Raw genomic sequence first — 6,241 nt, forward strand, 5'->3', positions numbered from 1 at the left:
AACTCAATGTCTGCTCCATCTTCACATGGCTTTCTCATCTGTGTGTCTGTGTATGGATTTCCCTTCATTATAAGGACATTAATCAGTGGAGTAGGGCCTCCCCTAAACTAGTATGACCTCATCTTAACTTGATTACATCTACAAAGATTTTTTTTCCCAAATAAGGTCCCAGTCCCAGTTTCCTGAAATTAGAACTTCTATGTATTTTGGGCGAGGGACAAAACTCAACCTCAACATGTGACAGTGGTCCACATGAACCAGTGTCAGTAACTTCTTCCGTGAGAGAATTTTTAAATATATTAATATTTTAGTCCTAACTACTCTTAATCTCCTCTCCAGTGCCCCTCCCTCTGTTTTCGAAGGTTGATCTGAATGGGGGCTAAAAGGAGAGAGAGATGGGGAGAGAGAAGTTAGATCTTCAGTTTGTGGTTTGTCTCTATTTGCGGAATGTCAGGGTAGGATTAGGTGTAGTTGTTACCCAAGGATGATACAAGATAATTAAATTAAAGGTTATATTTAAATCAATGACCAAAGAAAACTGCTAATGTTCAAAATCAGTCTTTTCAGTTGTCCAATAAGAGGGCAGAGCACGAAGGGAAATAATTCCTCATGCCATCAAGTGAGAAACATGGGTATATTTTAGGAAATGGTATATTCTTGCTAATTAAGTGGTTTTGTTTGTGACCTGAGCTGTCAATCTTTTGACTTTAGCAGATACTATCATGTGATATGCTGGTCATCACGATCCTTCATTTAGACAGATCAAGCTACTATCAAATTGCATCTTTCATTGTGAATATTTTTACCTAAATAAACACATTGGCATCAAAACACCACCATATTACAGTGAAGGTTACAACTGTGATGTAAACATGAATATCTGCTAAATGAGTTCACATTTTTCAGTTAAAAATAAAAACACACCTTTTGTACACTCTTCTAATTGTGTATCAGTTATTCAATTATTTGATTCCCTGTATGCCCTTTCTTTCTGTTTTTCCTTCCCCGTTGTCACCCTCCTAAATTAGCTTTTCTGTACCTCTCACTTTGACCTGTGTAAAGGCTTGATAATTGGCTTGCCAACACCAGCTGTTTTCTTCTGTTCTGATTCATCCTTTGGAGTTCCACTGAAAGATTGATCTCCCCAAAACACATCTCTGTTCAAAATCCTGTGATCCAATTAAGAAAACAAGCAAACAAACAAAAAACTCTAGTGTTTCAAAATGGAATTCATAGAATCCATTCATTATTTATACCTTTTGTGAACATAAACATGTTTCATGTTTTCCTTTCCTTGTGCATTTCTCCTACAATTATATGTTTGAAATAATGTGTCTTCTACATTTATATTTATCAAAATTCTTCCTGTTTTCCAGAGTTTGGCCAACAAATAACATTTTATATTTTATAACTCACTGAAGTGCAGAGGAACATTCCATCAGAACCACCCATGTATTAGTTTATCCTCTTAAATCAATCCAATTTATTCCTGCTACAGAAATCTATCTATGGTACTCTGCAAGTGCCATTTCACATGCAAGCTACATAGACAGGACTCTGTGGTCATGAACCTCTCATCTAAGGCTTGTGAAATCCTATATATAACTCAATTTCCACTATTAGATTTAATACAATGGGTTTTTCAAAGCATGTTTTCCAAGCATAGAAATTATGTCTTTTCATTGTTAAATATGATAAAATTCCTCATGCTTAACCTCACAGAGACAGTCCTCAGACAAAAATGTGAGACATACTTCTTGATTTTACACCTTGAAATTAATGTGTCAAGATTTAGTTAGTATTTGGCAAGCCACTCTCACATTTATGGAAGACATCCATCTACCTATGTAATGACAATGGCAAGTGATAGAAGATAGTGTAGTGAGGGAGCATGAATCTCAGAGTAATATTCTTTTTGGAGTAATGGGAGCTGTTAAGATTTCAAAGAGGATGGAACAATTTGGAATGATATTTGGTAGCAAGGAAATGCTGACCACACTTTTTCATCTTAAGGAAGATTAAAATTTAAGTGAATAAATAGGATTTACTTGACTGGTTGAGGGAAAGTCTGGTATATAGACTGATAGTTCCTCGAAAAAGTTCATGGGCTGAGAGCTATAAGAGTACAAATAAAATGTTGCTGAGGGAACAGATGTGTGGGGCATTTGGTGGCAGGTGAAGACATGCAGAAAATTTTTGAAATGAGAGTTTTGATAAGGAATGATTACTATGGAAATTTTGTCACGTGATAATCAAGGAAAATAGGGATTCTGCCCACAGCAAAATGAGTAGATTCATGGGGTAGCATTGTGGGCTGTATAACGAAAGTGAGTTTCCTGGAAACCGAGGGAATACTTTTTAATCAGTGATGGAGAAGACACCCAAGGATCCGCCTTTGGAGGGTGTGTTCCCTTCCAACTCCTCACATCCTTTCAAATAACCTTCAATATCTGTTTTGTGTCATAGTGCTCCATATGGTCAGTACCAAGTGATAAATCTGAAAAATATTTAGCCTTTCTTCATCTAGTGCTTGTGTCTTCCCCTTTCCTCAAACCTGGTACAACACAAATCAGCAGAGAGATGTTATGAAATGAAGGTAATAAAAAGGAGCAAAATTCAGGCACAATGTACATGAATAACAGATCAAATTGAGTGAATCCAAACTGATTAAACATATGTGTTTTATAGAGTGTTATCCCAGTAGAAGACCAAGAAAATATGTTCTCTTAAAAAACCTAGCTCTTTTCAGCACTTTTTTCATCTTCCACCAATGTCACTGACTTCTCATACTATGGATAAAATTTTTCGCTGACACAGTCTATATGAATATAGCCACACAGGGCACAAAGTAGCAACAATGTCATCATTACCACTAATTAAATTTTGGTCACACAAAGACTAGGAAATAATGCCTTCATTAAAACTCCGTCTCAATTTTAATTTATTTAAAAAATTATTTCAACAATTGAGGAAATATTTTGAGAGATAACCCAAAAGGAGAAAAAGTTAAAAGAATTCTAAGAAAGTTTAAAATCACCTGTCTGGGGTGCCTGGGTGGCTCAGTGGGTTAAAGCTTCTGCCTTTGGCTCAGGTCATGATCCCAGGGTCCTGGGATCAAGCCCCATATCTGGCTCTCTGCTCAGCAGGGAGCCTGCTTCCCCTCCTCTCTCTCTGCCTGCCTCTCTGCCTACTTGTGATCTCTGTCAAATAAATAAATTTTTAAAAAATAAAATAAAAAAAATAAAATCACCTGTTCTTTAGTTCTATTTACTTATTTATTTTTATTATGATATGTTAGTCACCATACAGTATCTCATTAGTTTTTGATGTAGTGTTCCATGATTCATTGTTTGCAAGAATGAATCACACTCAGTGATCCATGGAATCCATGAAACAAAGCCTAGAACCGGTATTCTGGATTGCCAGCTGCCACTTTCCAAACAAACCAAACCAATCTGTTGATTATTTAAAGCAGTTATTTATTTTTTTTTTTTTTATTTTTTTTTTTTATTTTTTTTTTTTTTAAAGATTTTATTTATTTATTTGACAGAGAGAAATCACAAGTAGATGGAGAGGCAGGCAGAGAGAGAGAGAAGCAGGCTCCCTGCTGAGCAGAGAGCCCGATGCGGGACTCGATCCCAGGACCCTGAGATCATGACCTGAGCCGAAGGCAGCGGCTTAACCCACTGAGCCACCCAGGCACCCTAAAGCAGTTATTTAAACCACGGCAGTAAGGAAGATATTAGAGGGAGCATACTAAGAGACTGAGTGATTTTACAGTAGTACTGGAAGGTGGACAACTGGTTAGTGTTGGGTTGATGTTATGACATGCCAGCTCTGGATTTGTAAAAACAAGAAGGGAGGGAGCTTTGGTGGGCAAGCTATAATCTTGATGAAACATCTAATTTAGTTGGTTTGCAGTCTTCTCTTCCAAGAGAAAATACATTTTACCATATTCAGAACAAAGCAGAATTAAGAACTCAGAAATGTATTATTTATGGAAAATAATGGACGGTTTTCTCATACGCAAAATAAATGTAAGGCTATCTATCTAATGGGAAGCTGTAAAGAGTAAAAGAAGTAATATATGCAAAATTCCTGGAAAAACAGTTAGTGCCCACTTATTATTCCATTACCCATGATAATCATTTAATAATTGGTTTCCAGTTCTCCATCTACATCTAAATTTTTCTATAACTTATCCATGTCAATACTTAAATATCTATACTAATATTTAAACATTATTTTTATATCATTACCATCATTCTTTTTCTAATAAATTTCTTTGTTTTCTATTATACTATATGCTGAGATTCATTCAAGTTTATTATATAACTCCATTTATTTTCATTGCTGATAAAAATTTAGAGTTATTTTTCTTTTTAAAAATGTAAGCACTGTTGCTCTATCATTTTGCTTCTGTTTGTGGTGTAGATTCAAATTTTTTTTTTAGTTTTTTTTTTTTTTTAATTTCTTTTCAGTGTTACAGAATTCATTCTTTATGCACCACACCCAGTGCCCTTGCAATACGTGCCCTCCTTAATACCCACCACCCAACTCACCCAAACCCCCACTCCCACCCCTCCAAACCCTCAGTTTGTCTTTCAGAGTCCACAGTCTCTCATGGATTTTCTCCCCCTCCAATTTCCCTCAACTTACTTCTCCTCTCCATCTCCCGTGTCCTCCGCGTTACTCCTTATGCTCCACAAGTAAGTGAAACCATTTGAAAATTGACTCTCTGCTTGACTTATTTCACTCAGCATAATCTCCTCTAGTCCCATTCATGTTGATACAAAAGTTGGGTATTCATCCTGTCTGATGGAGGCATAATACTCCATAGTATATATGAGCTACATCTTCTTATCCGTTTGTTTTCTGTTGAAGGGCATCTTGGTTCTTTCTACAGTTTGGCGACCGTGGCCATTGCTGCTATAAACATTGGGGTACATATGGCCCTTCTTTTCCCTACATCTGTATCTTTGGGGTAAATACCCAGTAGTGCAATTGCAGGGTCATAGGGAAGCTCTATTTTTAATTTCTTAGAAATTTTTAAAGCTATCTGAGTTAATTTGGGTCATAGTCATGTACATTGTTAATGTACAGTATATTACAGTTCAGCAGTATATTAAAGTCCCAGTTGCTCTGAATCTTTACAAGAAATGGTGTGTTAGACTTTTTAGCTTTCTGTTTCTGATGGAGATGAACTTACATTTCATTCTAGTTTTCATTGAATTTATTGTTTCAAGTGAAGTTGAGCATCAATGAGTATGCTTATTTTCCATTTGTGTTTTTATTCTATTGATTGACTATTTTTAACTTTTGCCTGTTTTTCTGCTAAGTTGTTAGTGTTTTGATGCTGATTGGTAGAAGTTGTTTATACCTTCGTGTATGTATCTTTTCAGGCAATAGCTCATTTCCTTCTTTTATGGTGTCCTTAGATAAACAGAAGTTTTGCTTTTTTGTATTTATTTTTTTTAAAGATTTTATTTTATTTGACAGAGAGAAAGAGAGACAGGGAGGGAACACAAACAGGGGTTGAGAGAGGGAGAAGCAGGCTCCCCACAGAGCAAGCAGCCCGATGTGGGGCTCAATCCCAGGACCTGGGATCATGACCTGAGCCAAAGGCAGACGCTTAATGACTGCTCCACCTAGGTGGCCCAAAAGTTTTGTGTTTTAATATAAAAATGTCATTTTTTAAAGGTACGCTGCTTTTTGTGTTACTTAAGGAAGGCATAACTAATCTGTCTGGTCATGCAGATACTCTCTTCTTTTTCCTGATAGTTCTAACTTCATGATTTTAACATTATTCTTTTCTCTAGTAACTGAATTTTTGTGTTTGGAGAAATAATTATATTGCTTTTTTTAAAGTAGGTAACTAATTTTTCCAACACTATTTCATGAAAATACCATGATTTTCCTGATACCTTACAACATATATGTGGACCTGTTTATAATGTCTCAAGTGTGCTACATGGGTTATTTATCTTTTCCTGCATCAATAGCACATTTCTTCCTGACTGTACTTTAGTAATATGTCTAGCTCTCTGGTAAGGCAAATTCTGTAAACTTGTACATCTTCAAAACATGATTAGTTATTCTTGTTCTTCTGCTTTTCCCAATACATTTTAGAATCAATATTTCAAGTTCTGTGAAAAACTCTCTCAGCATTTTGATTGAAATTTCCCTAATTTCCTAGTTTATTTTGGGAGAGAAATGAAAACTTTACTATATTGATTCTTCC

The sequence above is a fragment of the Mustela putorius genome, unplaced genomic scaffold, assembly GCF_011764305.1.
Source record: "Mustela putorius furo isolate JIRA1106 unplaced genomic scaffold, ASM1176430v1.1 tig00003974_pilon_pilon_pilon, whole genome shotgun sequence".
Classification (NCBI taxonomy): Eukaryota; Metazoa; Chordata; class Mammalia; order Carnivora; family Mustelidae; genus Mustela; species Mustela putorius.